The 14,723-nt window shown below is 45.1% G+C and overlaps 1 long non-coding RNA gene across 1 annotated transcript in view; it reads right to left on the bottom strand.

Annotated features, from left to right (window-relative positions):
• Positions 1–12,546: 12,546 nt before the first annotated feature.
• Positions 12,547–14,723, bottom strand: part of LOC118153897 (uncharacterized) — a 47,407-nt gene continuing 45,230 nt past the window's right edge. The window contains exon 14 of the long non-coding RNA XR_013532755.1: positions 12,547–14,189. This is a non-coding gene — a long non-coding RNA (uncharacterized LOC118153897). The remainder of the gene's footprint in view (positions 14,190–14,723) is intronic.

The following is a 14,723-nucleotide window of genomic DNA, read 5'->3' on the forward strand; positions in this document are numbered from 1 at the left end:
CTGACTCAGAGTCTGCTCCTGGGGAAGCCTCAACTAAGACTGTGTTGTATAGTATGGAAGACACAAAGTGCTACTTTAGTCTGAGGAAGAGAAGTTACTATCAATGGAGTTAGCACTCAAAAGCCTGCCAGCATTTCCAGAAATGGAGATTAAGGAGAAGGCGCCTCACGCTTAAAGAAGAAGGAGGAATGGCCCAACGTAGGTTTAGAAAATAAAAAGAAACCTGAGCATTACTTTTTGCAAAAATAAGTTTAAAATTCAACCAAGTATGGATTTTGGGGCAAGCTCCTCAAAGACTTGTGGTAGTCCTTCATGTGTCTGGTAGAAATCTGAGAAAGATATGTATAGAAATTAAATTAAGAAACTTTCATAGCAGATTAATATGTGTGTGACATTTTTATTGTAGTTAACAAAAATATCAGTCCACAATGCATTGGGATTTTTAACAAGCATGTCAAGGATATGCAGTAAGAACAGGATACACTCTTCAACAAATGGTGGTGAAAAACTGGATATACACATGTGGAAGAATAAAATTGGTCCTTATCTCACACCATGTACAAAAATCCCAAAATGGATTAAAGATTTAAACATAAGACAAAGTGTAAAACAGCTAGAAGAAAACATAGGGGAAAATTCCATGACAGTGATCTGGGCAATGATTTTTTTGGATTGGATCCCAAAGCTCAGATAACAAAAGCAAAACCAGACAAACGAGGTACATCAAACTAAGACATTGCAGCACTGGAGACTATTATTCTAAGTGAAGTGACTCAGGAATGGAAAACCAAACATCATATGTTCTCACTCATAAGTTGGAGCTAAGCTAAGACAATGACCCAGGCACAGTGGTTCATGCCTGTAATCCTAGCATTTTGGGAGTCAGAGGCAGGTGATCACAAGGTTAGGAGTTTGAGACCAGCTTGGCCAACATGATGAAACCCCAAATCTACTAAAAATACAAAAATTAGCTGGGTGTGGTGGTGTGCACCTGTAGCTCTAGCTACTTGGGAGGCTGAGGCAGAAGAATCTTTTGAACCCTGGAGGCAAAAGTTGCAGTGAGCCAAGATTATGTCATTGTACTCCAGCCTAGGTGACAGAGAAAGATTCTATCTCAAAAAAAAAAAAAAAAAAAAGTAGCTGCGCATGATGGTGCGTGTCTGTAATCCCAGCTACTCAGGAACCTGAAGCAGGAGAATCACTTGAACCAGGGAGTCAGAGGTTGCAGGGAGCCTAGATCGAGCCACTCCACTCCAACCTGGAGACAGAGCAAGACTCCATCTCAAAAAAAAAAATAATACAGGGAAAGGGTGGGAGGGGTTTGAGGGATAAAACTCTACACATTGGGTACAGTGTGTCTGAATGATGAGTGCACCAACATTTCAGAAATCGCCACAAAAGAACTTATTTGTGTAACCAAACACCACCTTTTCCCAAGACTTAGGATCCAAGACTCTTCATGATTGAGATTCTATTCACCTGTAGAAATGTCAGATGAACGTGTTCAGTACAGAGGACTACCCTCAGGGGAGGACGGCCAGTCATCTGACAAGAGACTGTATAGCTGGCATTCTTTGGCAAATTTATCAAGACCCACACTCAGAAACTGGTCAACATTTTGGTGGGAGACTTCAACACCACTTCTACTTAGTCAAGCTCTGAAGCCTGACGTGTAAAACCAAACCACAGGAAATACCACTGTGATGAAGACAAGGTGACTCACTCTGTTTTGTTACCTACTGAAACGAAAAAAAGGAAAAAAGAACACAAACAAACGAAAAAGAGGTGGCAGCACAGCAAAGGAAACAACTAATAGTGTCCAGAGACAACCTACAGATTGGGAGAAAATATTTGCCAGCCATGCATCCAATAAGGGGTAATATCTAACATATGTAAGGAGCTCATACAATTCAATAGCAAGAAAACAAAAGAAATCCAATTAAAAATGGGCAAAGAACTTTAATAGACACATTTCTCAAAAGAAGACATACAAACGGCCACCAGATATATGAAAAAAATGCTCAACATTACTAATCATTAGGGAAGTGCAAATTAAAACCACAATGAGATATCACCTCACGCCTGTCAGACTGGTTATTAACAAGAAGATTAAAGATAACAAGTGTTGGCAAGGATTTGGAGAAAAGGAACCCTTGTACACTGTTGGTGGGAATGTAAGTTAGTACAACCATTACATAAAATTGTTTAGAGGTTCATCAAAAAAACTAAAAATAACCAGGTGTGGTGGCTCATGCCTGTAATACGAGCACTTTGGGAGGCGGGCGTATCACCTGAGGTCAGGAGTTCAAGACCAGTCTGGCCAACATGGTGAAACCCCATTTCCACTAAAAATACAAAAAAATTAGCTAAGTGTGGTGGTACATGCCTGTAGTCCCAGCTACTCAAGAGGCTGAGGCAAGAGAATCACTTGAACCCCAGAGGCAAAGGTTGCAGTGAGCCGAGATCACACCAGTGCACTCCAGCCTGGGCAACAGAACAAGACTCTGTCTCAAAACAGAACAAAACCAAACAAAAACCTAAAAATAGAATTATCATATGATCCAGCAATCCAACTTGTGGATATTTACCCAAAAGATCTGAAATCAGTTTGTCAAAGTTCATTACAACACTATTCACAATACCCAAGTTATGAAATCATCCTAAATGTCCATCAACAGATAAATGGATACAGAAATTGTATTATATATCTACAGTGGAATAGTGCCCAGCCTGAAAATGGAAATAAATTTTGTCATTTGTGACAACATGAATGGAATTGAGGAACATTATGCTAAGTGAAATAAGCCAAGCACAGAAAGGCAGATACAATACCAAATGTTCTTACTTTTTTGTGAAATCTAAATCAAGTGAGCTCACAGAAGTGGAGTAGAATGGTGGCCACCAGAGGCTGGGGAAATAGGTGGGAATGGGGAGATGATAATCAAGGGGCACACAAAATCTCGGTTAAACAAGAGGAGTATATGTTTCTCTTTTTTCCACTGCGTGGCTTGGTGAATATAGCTAATAATAGAGTATTGCAAATTTCAAAACTGCTGACAATAAATCTCAAATGTTCTCACCACAAAAAAGTTACATATTTGAGGTGATCAATATGTTAATTAGCTTGATTGACTTATTTCACATTGTATTCATAAATCATAACTTTATAAATTAAAGTTATAGCAATGAGGAGTATCTGGAATAGTTCCTTAAACATGCACAACATCTGACTCCCCCAGCTCTGGGTCCGCATTCATCAAACAACCTTTGGTCTCTAACTGGGATTCCTGTATGTCACTCACATGGAACCTAGGCTTGTCTACATCACACTGGTATTTCCCATGGTTTGGTTTTACACATCAGGCTTCAGAGCTTGATTAAGTGGAAGTGGAGTTGAAGTCCTCCAATGAAATATTGACTAAATTTCTGAGTTTGGGTCTTGGTAAATTTGCCAAAGAATGCCAGCTATACAGTCTCATGTCAGATGACTGGCCGTTCTGCCTTGAGGGTAGTCCTTTGTACTGAAGGCACATTCACCTAACATCTTTCTTTCTTGCTTGCTTGCTTTCTTGCTTTTTCTTTCTTTCTCTCTCTCCTTCCTTTCTTCCTCTTGCTTTCTCTTGCTTTCTCTCTCTTCCTTTCTTTCCCTCCCTCCCTCCCTCCTTCCCTCCCTCTCTTTCTTTCTTTGACAGAGTCTCATTCTGTCACCAAGGTTGGAGTGCAGTGGCATGATCTTGGCTCACTGCAACCTCCAACTCTTGGGTTCAGGTGATTCTCCTGCCTCAGCCTCCCGAGTAGCTGGAATTACAGGTGCCTGCCATGATGCCTGGCTAATTTTGTATTTTTAGTAGAGACAGGGTTTCACCATGTTGGACAGGCTGGTTGTGAACTCCTGACCTCAGGAGATCTGCCCGTCTCGGCCTCCCAAAGTGTTGGGATTACAGACGTGAGCCATCGCATCTGGCCTCATCTTAAATTTCTTCAGGCAAACAGGATCTCAGTCACAAAGGGTCTTGGAACCTAAATCAATTTGTTTAATGAAAACATTGAGAATATATAGAAAACCAGAATATAAAATAGGTGCTACCATGGTCCCATAGCTACTTAGGACAAAAACAGGGACTGTAACCCACGTCCCTGAACTTCTTGTCTAATTACTCTGAAGACTGAATCACATTCTGTAAGTAACAGCATCACTCCCAGCATCAAAAATCTTTAATAATAGTCAGTAATTATTGAATGTTTACTGGTGCAGAGCACAGGATGAATCATTTTTGGTAGTACTGTTTAGTGCTTTGAAATGGTAAGTATTGTTATTTCCATCATACAGATGATGACAGAAGAAACAGAGCTTACTTGTCCAAGGTCACAAAGTTAGTAAGTATTGAAGGGAAATTCAAGCCTGAGCTCTCTGACATAGCCCAGCTTTTAACCAAGATTCTGTTCTGCCCTGCTTTTTTGTTTTTCAATACTAGTTATTTCTATTGAACCAGAAAAAATGAGAATCATAAGCTTTTGGCTACTAGAACCAAATCTGGTTGGCATTAAGAATGGAAACCTCATTCTTTTAAGTATGTTGCAAGATATTTTTGGACTCTAAGAAAATCTAGAGAGAAGCTATTTTGATTTCAAAATCAAATTTTGACTTGATTTTGAGTTTTGTGGTTTAAATTTATTTTAAATTGGCATTACATATTGGGGGAGTAGCATTATATTCTCAATGTTTGGGGCATTAAAGTCCTAAACCATCTCTGAATCTAACCCATTCCTTTTTTTTTTTTTTTTTTGAGACAGTGTCTCACTCTTGTTGCCCAGGTTAAAGTGCAGTAGTGCGATCATGGCTCACTGCAACCTCTGCCTCCCAGGTTCAAGCGATTCTCCTGCCTCAGCCTCCTGAGTAGTTAGGACTACAAGCTTGCACCACCACACCCAGCTAATTTTTTTTTTTTTTGTATTTTTAGTAGAGACAGGGTTTCACCATATTGATCAGGCTGCTGTTGAACTCCTGACTTTGTGATCTGCCCACCTTGGCCTCCCAAAGTATTAGGATTACAGGTGTAACCCACTGCACCCGGCCTAACTCATTCTTTTTAATGACCACATCCATTTCACAGAAGTCCCGTATTTATTTAACCAGTCCCTAGTAAGGGCCATTTACATTATTTCCCACTTATAATTACAAATAATGTCGTAATGAACATTTACTCTGTTTCTGTTTATCTTTGTTTACCTGTAGGCATATATCTGTATATAAGGGCATCAATTCCTACTAATCCGATCTCCAATTTTTAATTCTGACATTTCCTTGTCAATTTGAACACTTTCTGGTAGAAAGAAGAGGAAGTAGAATTTCTGAGAAGATCACAATATTAATTAAGGTTCTGGAGAGAGAAGATAGTCTTTTCTTTCATTGCCCTACAATTTAACTCCAGGAAATCCTATTGGAAGAACACATCTCCTTGTACTTAAAGAATAAGTTTGGAGTCTTTCACACAAGTGTAGTTGGACAAGTTTGGAGTCCTCCAGGACATCTGACTCATCCGTAGATACCATTACACTCTTTCCATTCGGTCTGTTTTTTTCTTTTCTCTCCACACAAGTAGTTCACAGATGCTAGCAGATAAAAGGGAAGGGCCAGACTCCCCATCAGGTGTTTTTATTATAATAGACCTGGTGAGGTCTATTGGCTTTTCATTAGGATATAGAAAGGACTATCAATTTTGAGCTCTGAGTTGTAGAACAGCCTTAGAGATGAGAGTCCACACACACACACACACACACACACACACACACACATATATATATATATATTTTTTTGAGACGGAATTTCTCCATGTTGGTCTGGCTGGTCTCGAACTCCCGACTTCAGGTGATCCACCTGCCTTGGCCTCCCAAAGTGCTGGGATTACAGGCGTGAGCCACCCACTTGGCCATCCCCTTACATTATTAAGAGATTCTTTTAAAAGTTCACATAACAGGGCCCCTTCAAGACTGCTGCTTGTGCTGCCTTACACAGAATTCTACTTAGAACAAATATTCATGTTAATACAAGAGCCTATTATGTTCTATAAGCCAGCGTAAATCTTTTCCTTAGAGAACACACCACTATATTAACCAATTTGGATATACACAGCAGAGGGCAGAACTTGGCTTGGAGTAATTAATTTGTAATTAGTCAGCTAAGGGTGTGTGAGTATGAATGCACATGTGCAAATATACTGGCCTTCAAACATTTACCCCGAGTCTCCTGCGTAGATGACACTACCCCAGTTGTGCAGAAAAGATGAACTCTTTGAATTCTGGAACTCAGATTTTCCATGTCACCGTTTTTTCCTTACCCTCAAAAGAATGTTTTCCTCCAGAAATTAAATCTACTTTATATCCACTTCTATTTTCAAAATTGGATGGCCATGTTAGAACCTCATGTTTCTTGGAAAATTTGCTGTTTCAACAGAGCTCTGATTTCTGATGACTTTGTAGAGCAATCACTTTCTCACTGGGTCTTCAGCACATGCGCCTTACCTGATTAGTTGCCATTAAAGCTAATGTAAGACAAATACTCATCCGGTGAGAAGAGTGCCTGTAACTTTAATAATGCCTGCGGGAATATGTATGACCTAACACCTCCAACCCAGACATTGTTTAACCATACCCCACAACTTGTGAATTTCAATTATTTGTTCAGAGGAGCCATTCATAATTGCCTGGTATAAGCCTGCCTTTAGGATGCAAAGCAGAAAACAATGAAAATGCTACCCCAGCGAATTAGGGCAGAAGCACTTAAACATATAAATTAACTAGGCCTCTTTTCACTGCTCCCCCTTTCTATTCTGAGAGGTTTCAGTCTGGTGACATCAAAGACAGGATTATGGGAAAAGATAAAAACTTGATCTAATGTCCATGTTTGAAGTCATGAAAGTCCTCCTCTCTCCATGGCAAGTAACCCTCTTCATAACACACACACACAAAAACCAGGGTCCAGGTGCAAAGGGGTTGGGGGCAGGATGAGGATGAGGGGAAGACCACAAGAAGGCCCTGGCTTCCTGAGTCTGTAGGAATAACAGAGTGTTAAAGCCCCGTATTGCCAAATGCCCTAATAGATTGTTTGTAGGCTTGGGCTGGCTTTGTTCTGCAAATTAATATGTTAAGTCTTTCTTTTAAGCTTGTGTGATGTTGGCATGGTTCTTTAATGAGATTTTAACTAGATTTTCTTTACTCTCTGCAAAGACCAGGACAGATTTTTTTTTTTTTAATGTGAAAGAAGAGTGATCTCTAAGTTCAATTCCATTAACCAATATTTCCTTTAATGTTATTTGTCAATCAAATTTTTTGTCTGGTAACAAACTATAGTATTTGTGTCCACCCAGCACCAATGAGGTATGTAGCATATATATTTACATTAAAGCAACAGGCTTAAAAATTTTATAATAAATAGTTTTTTCTCGGTGGGGGCAAAAGTTTGCAGGGGGAAAGTATACACAATTTGAAGGTATTGCCTTACTTTGTAATTCATAGAAATTGTTTGAGATGAATACAACCTCAGTCCTTAAAAACTATGTACAGTTGTATTGCCTGGCCGCATAGCCAGGAAGATTTATTTTCAAAACTCGGTAAAGCTATAGGCCCATGATTTTTAAAGTCTTTAGTCCTTTAAGCACTAAATCAGCATTCAAGTGGCTGGTTAATCTCCCAAGGGCCAAGATGAAGTGCTCTGACCTAGATTATAACAAACTGACTGTTAGAAAACTCTTTCTGTAACACCAAACCTAGGAAGCGTGAAGTATAACAGAGCTTGTACACAAAAATTGCTGTACTGGAGTCCCTCATCACTTTCTCCTTGTCTCCTTTGAAGACTCTTGTGGACTTAAAGCAAAAAATAAAACAAAATAAAATCTTTCGTTGTGGGGAGTTGGTACTAAGTATTACAATTTTGTCTGACAAACTTAGTCTTTTAGGTTCAACAACCATGAAAAGCCCTTAGCTCCTCTCGGAATTCTCAGGCTTTTTGCTTAGAGAGCGCATGGACTCTGTGTTACTGCCCTCTGTACTTTGCTTATCTATATTATCAGCACACATTCAAAGGGAGAAAGCTGCAGTCCATCACACCAAGGGACACGCTCCATTGTGAACGGTGGCTCTGCCTAACAGTGGAAGAGACCTTTAATCTCCTTGTATTTATCTAAGTTTACAGAAAAATTAAACCTCCTAGTTTACCTGAAGAGTGGGTCTTGGCTATGTGCAGACTCACCTTTTTCTAGAAAAGTCAGATTCTAAGCACGGATGTGACAGAATCTTCTCTTTTCCCTCTGGACGTTTAATATTTGAGTCTCAGAAAAAAACTCAACAGCCAAGCAGGGTGGCTCATTCCTATAATCCCAACACTTTGGGAGGCTGAGGAATGTGGATCACCTGAGATCAGGAGTTCAAGACCAGCCTGACCAACATGGTGAAAACCTGTCTCTACTAAAAGTACAACAAAATTAGCCAGGCGTGGTGACAGGCACTTGTAATCCCAGCTACTCAGGAAGCTGAGGCAGTAGCATCGCTTGAACCCAGGAGGCAGAGGTTGCAGTGAGCGAGGGGAGATCACACCACCGCACTCCAGCCTGGGCAACAGAGTGGGGCTCTGTTTCAAAAAAGAGATAAACTTGACAGTAGACACATTAACAGGAGAAATAACATACAAATTTATTATGTGCATACACACAGGGGTCTCACAAAGTCTGAGAAGTGAAGAGGGCCAGACGAGTTGAAGCTCAAATAGCATTTTAGCTACGGAAAGAAATAGGGTCTGGAGGCTCCTGGAGGGTGTTGACAATAAACTCCTGGAAGGCGAGGGGAGGAACTGCGCTGCCAACAAAGGTTGCCTTAGTGTGAAGATAAACTCTCTCAGGTATCAAACCTCAGAAATACAGGTGAAAAGTCTGTCTGCGGCGGGGCATGGTGGCTCACACCTATAATCCCAGCATTTTGGGAGGCCGAGGTGGGCAGATCACAAGGCCAGGAGTTTGAGACCAGCTTGGCCTGACCAACATGGTGAAATCCCGTCTCTACTAAAAATACAAAAGCTAGCTGGGCATAGTGGTGCGTGCCTGTGATCCCAGCTACTTGGGAGGCTGAGGAATGAGAATCACTTGAGCCAGGGAGTCAGAGGTTGCAATGAGCAAGATGGTGCCATTGCACTCCAGCCTGAGACAGAGCGAGACTCTGCCTAAAAAAAAAAGAAAAGAAAAGTCTGCCTGGATGTGATGTCCTGGGTATAGACCTTACCTTTAGTCTCTTTTCGTGAGATATGAGTTACTCTTTTCTGGTTAATGTAGATTCTAGGAAGCGGGTTCATGACAATCTCATTCCTTCTGAAGAAACTTCCCTTAGACAGATAAGGCAACTTCAGAGAAAGCCCCTCCATGCATTTCAGAAGAGGCAGAGGGTCAAACGATGGGGACAGGAGGTCAGAGAGGCCTTGGTTCTGAGGATGTTTCTTTAGTTAAAAGCATACAGCATACTTCATGGTGTCATTTTCTGAGTTCCAACAGAAGGAAACCGAAGAAGCCCAACGGCTCAGAAGTCTGAACAACCACAGATGACTTACACCAACATCAGTTTTATCTCCACACATTCCCTCTGTCTTATGTTTATATATTTACTTTAAAAGTTATTTGGGGGGCAACCTGCGGCCACCGCCATGGACGTGCTGTTGGGCTCCGGGCCGCGGCAGGCTCGCAGCAGCCTGGGCGCCACTGGACCTGTGTCTTCGTGCCGCGCGCCGCGGACCGGCGGAACCCTGGGCGCGCTTCTCCACCTGGCTGGAGTGCGTGTGCGTGGTCACCTTCGACCTGGAGCTGGGCCAGGCGCTGGAGGTGAGCGGGCGCCGGAGCGGGAGAGGGCGCGGGCGGGCGGGCAAGGCTGGGCCGCCCGGGGCTGGTCTCGCCTCACTCGGGACCCGCGGCCACCCCGCACTCTCCTCGGCCTTCGGCCACCGCCTCCTGGAGTGGCCTTTTCCCTGGGCTTCAGAAGCGTTCCCCAGACCAAGGAGGGAAGGCGAGTCGCTCGGAGTGGGATCTTGTCTTCACGTTGGGTTGGAGGAGATAGGGGCCCTTCACTTTGCCTAACCTACGTGGTACTCCTTCGATTTTTCCCTGTAAATATCTCACATCTCCCCCCTCCATTCTCCACTGGAGCAATAACACCTTCATTCCCTCAATGGCTCCCGCCAGAGTCCCAGGCCCACGCTCCGACCCGCATCCCATCCCTGGGCCTGGGCAAGGCTGACGGCTCCTTCTGCAACAAAGGTCTCGGATCCGTTTCTTTGCTGCCATCACTGATGTCATTCCCACCCCAGCTCACCCCAGACTTCATCCTTTGTGGATCTTCTGCTTAAAATCCTGCGGCGCCTCCTTCTTCACCTAGAATCAAATCCAGACCCCACGGTCCCCTGCTTGGCCTTATCGCTCCACCTGCGTCTTATGGTGTTCTTGCCCTTGGGGGTCTGTTCACTGGCTGTACGCATGGGCTTTTGATGTGGTCTTCCTGCTGCATGCGGGGCTTCCATCCACCTACCCGCACAGGCAGCTTCTCTTCCTCCAGGTGTAGACTCGGGGAGGCCCTGCAGGATGATCTTCTCTGTGTACTGTGACACACACCACAGAGCTGACCAGCACAGGGGAGGCCCACCTGCAGGGGGAGGGAGGCTTCCCGGCTCTGGCTGACTGAACCTCCTGAGAGGTAGTGAGCACTCCATTACTGCACATGTCCAAGATGGGACCAAATCGTCATCATCAGGAAAGCCAGTCAGCATGTCTTTGTGGTTGGGAGATGCTAAGGCCCTGCTGAACTCCAAAAGGCTACAAGAAGCCTAAAGTCTTCTAAACCGAAAAGCGTAACTCCAGCACCCTCTGGAGCCCCTCCCATCACACACCATCCCCAGCGGGTGCACGACCTCAAACAGCACCACTGCGTGCGGGCTGATTACCAAGAGGCGTGGTGATCTGCCCAGTGTTGAGAGCCATTTTCTTAGTTTAATACTGTCACCCAAATTGCTCCCCACAAGAGAAGTTAAGAGGTTGCTCTTTCTTAAGGCATTCTCATGTGTCATTTTCTAAAACCCATTCAGAAAGTTATTTCTGAGCTGAGCTGAAAGCTGTGTGTGCTTGGACTCCTTAGCTTTTGCTGGGGAGGCTCAGCTTGGACTGGGAGCATGCTCAGCTGGTGGGGTGTTAGGGATCCCAGGCGACAGACGTCCGAAACCCTCCGTAGCAGTGACCTGGGCACCTGCAGCTCATTGAGTCTGTGCTGGCAGGGTTGTGGGGTGACGTGTCCAGCTTGAGAGGGGTTGAGCAGGACTGTGGGATGACTAGTATACAAGTCAGCTAAGGAAAGGGCCTGGCTCTGCCTTCTCAGCTCTTGAAAACTCACCCCTTGGGTGGGTCGCAGTGGCTCCCACCTGTAATCCTAGCACTTTCGGAGGCCGAGGCAGGATAATCACTTTGAGCCTAAGAGTTCCACACCAGCCTAGGCAACACAGTGGGACCCTGTCTCTTTTTTTTAAATTTATTTTTATTTTTAAAGACGGGGTTTCACCATATTGGTCAGGCTGGTCTTGAACTCCCAGCCTCAGCCACTTTGGCCTCCAAAGTGCTTGGATTACAGCGGGGAGCCACCACGAGACCCTGTCTCTACCAAAAATAAAAATAAATTGGCCAGGTGTGGTGGCTTGCACCTGTAGTTATAGCTACTCAAGAGGCTGAGGCCAGAGGATTGTTTGAGCTCAGGAATGCTAGGCTGCAGTGAGCCATGATAACCACTGCACTCCAGCCTGGGTGACAGTGAGAACCTGTCTCAAAAACTAGAACAAAAAAGCCTAGGTGCAGTAGCTAATGCCTGTAATCCTAGCACATTGGGAGCCCAAGGTGGGAGGAGCACTTGAGCCCAGGAGTTCTAGATCAGCCTGGTCAATATAGCAAGACCCACATCTCTCCAAAAAATACAAAATGAGGCCAGGCTCATTGGCTCACACCTGTAATCCTAACACTTTGGGAGGCCAAAGTGAGTGGATCATCTGAGGTTGGGAGTTCAAGACCAGCCTAACCAACATGATGAAACCCCGTCTTTATAACAATAAAAAAAGAAAAAGAAAAAAAAAAATTAGGCATGGTGGCACACACCTGTAGTCTCAGCTACTTGAGAGGCTGAGGTAGGATAACTGCTTGAGCCCAGTTGGAGGTTGACCCTGTTTCTTAAAAAAAAAAAACAAGGCCGGATGTGGTGGCTCAAGCCTGTAATCTGAGCACTTTGGGAAGCCGAGGCGGGTGGATCACTAGGTCAAGAGATTGAGATCATCCTGGTAAACATGGTGAAACCCCATCTCTACTAAAAATACAAAAAATTAGCTGGGCATGGTGGCCCGTGCCTGTAATCCCAGCTATTCAGGAAGTTGAGGCAGAATTCCCTGAACCCAGGAGGCGGAGGTTGCAGTGAGCCGATATTGCGCCATTGCACTCCAGCCTGGGTAACAAGAGCAAAACTCCGTCTCAAAAAAAAAAAAAAAAAGCCGGGCGCGGTGGCTCACGCCTATAATCCCAGCACTTTGGGAGGCCGAGGCGGGTGGATCACGAGGTCAAGAGATGGAGACCATCCTGGTCAGCATGGCGAAACCCAGTCTCTACTAAAAATACAAAAAATTAGCTGCGCATAGTGGCGAGTGCCTGTAATCCCAGCTGCTCAGGAGGCTGAGGCAGGAGATTTGCCTGAACTCAAGAGACGGAGGTTGCGGTGAGCCGAGATCCCGCCATTGCACTGCGGCCTGGGTAAACGAGAGTGAAACTCCGTCTCTGGAAAAATAAATAAATAAATTTAAAATATAAAATAAAATAAATGCCGGGCGTGGTGGCTCAGGTCTGTAATCCCAGCATTTTGGGAGGCCAAGGAGGGAGGGTCACGAGGTCCAGAGATCGAGACTATCCTGGTCAACATGGTGAAACCCCGTCTCTACCAAAAATACAAAAAATTAGCTGGGCATAGTGACGCGTGCCTGTAATCCCAGCTGCTCAGGAGGCTGAGGCAGGAGAATTGCCTGAACCCAGGAGGCAGAGGTTGCGGTGAGCCGAGATGGCGCCATTGCACTCAAGCCTGGGTAAACAAGAGCAAAACTCCGTCTCAAAAAAAAAAAAAAAAAGAAAGCATGGGCTTGCTGGTGGCTGGCAAGGTGGTTTTGTTCTGCTCTGATTCTGGAGAGGTCTGGACGCTTACCTCACTCTTCCCGCTGGAGGCCAGTCCTGAGTCTGGGACCTACAGCGGGAGGGGCTGGCATCTCCGGTGACCCACGCCTTCCTCAACGGAGCTTCCGCACCCAGGGAGTGGTTTAAATGCTGTACATACTTTTTAGAGGCTGTTTGAAACTTTCTGAAGTGCTTATGTACATATTTTCTTGTACACACTTTTGTGAAGATTTCGAGGGAAAGCGAGTCATCCTGCTGTTAAATTTTTTTTTTTTTTTTTGAGACGGAGTTTCGCTGTTGTTACCCAGACTGGAGTGCAATGGCACCATCTCGGCTCACCGCAACCTCCGCCTTCTGGGTTCAAGCAATTCTCCTGCCTCAGCCTCCCGAGTAACTGGGACTACAGGCGCGCACCACCATACCCAGCTAATTTTTGTATTTTTAATAGAGACGGGGTTTCACCTTGTTGACCAGGATGGTCTCGATCTCTTGACCTCGTGATCCACCCACCTTGGCCTCCCAAAGTGCTGGGATTATAGGCGTCAGCCACCTCGTCCAGCCATAAATGTTTACGTTCCTATTCTGCAAGACACGGTCCTCGGGGACCATTCTCTTCAGCGCGATCCTGACGGTCCGGGAGATGGGGGTTTCCGGGCTAGTGATCGTGACCCCTTTGGTTTTGCAACTGTAATGAGAATTTGAGACCAACTCAAGCAAAGGACTAATCACACTAATTTTCCTCATGCCTCTCCCATGAGCCTCCGGCCTGCATGTGGGCGCTGCGTGCCCTGGTGCCCATGTCTTCCACGGGCACAGCGGGCACGTGTGTGTGGAGGCCGTGGTCAGGGCCTGGGGTTTTGGTTGCTGCTGCCCAGGCGTCTGTTTTTTGAGTGCCTGCTCGTCTGCTGGCGGAGGTTGCGGTGAGCCGAGATCGTGCCATTGCACTCCAGTCTGGGTAACAACAGAGAAACTCTGTCTCAAAAAAAACAAAAAACAAAAAACATTTAACGGCAGGACGACTCGCTTTCCCTCAAAATCTTCACAAAAGTGTGTACAAGAAAATATGTACATAAGCACTTCAGAAAGTTTCAAACAGCCTCTAAAAAGTATGTACAGCATTTAAACCACCTCCCTGGGTGCGGAAGCTCCGTTGAGGAAGGCGTGGGTCACCGGAGATGCCAGCCCCTCCCGCTGTAGGTCCCAGACTCAGGACTGGACTCCAGTGGGAAGGGTGAGGTAAGAACAGGAACTTTGGAGAGGTGGTGCCCGCAGCCGCCTGGCCCAGCCGAGGCACGTTCTCAACGCATGTGTCTGCCCTGCTCACCCCCATCTGGGCACCTCAACATCTACGAACTTGAGCGTCCAAAACCCCCGAGTGTGATTCTGGGCAGTAGGCCTGCTGTAAGTCAGCCATGACGCTGAGCACAGGTGAAGCCTGTCCGCCCAGCCATGGGCTTAGGAGGAGAGAGGGACCAGTGCCCAGCATTAGGGCGGGAAGACAGTGGT

Source organism: Callithrix jacchus, chromosome 1 (assembly GCF_049354715.1).
Source record: "Callithrix jacchus isolate 240 chromosome 1, calJac240_pri, whole genome shotgun sequence".
In the NCBI taxonomy this organism is placed as follows: domain Eukaryota; kingdom Metazoa; phylum Chordata; class Mammalia; order Primates; family Cebidae; genus Callithrix; species Callithrix jacchus.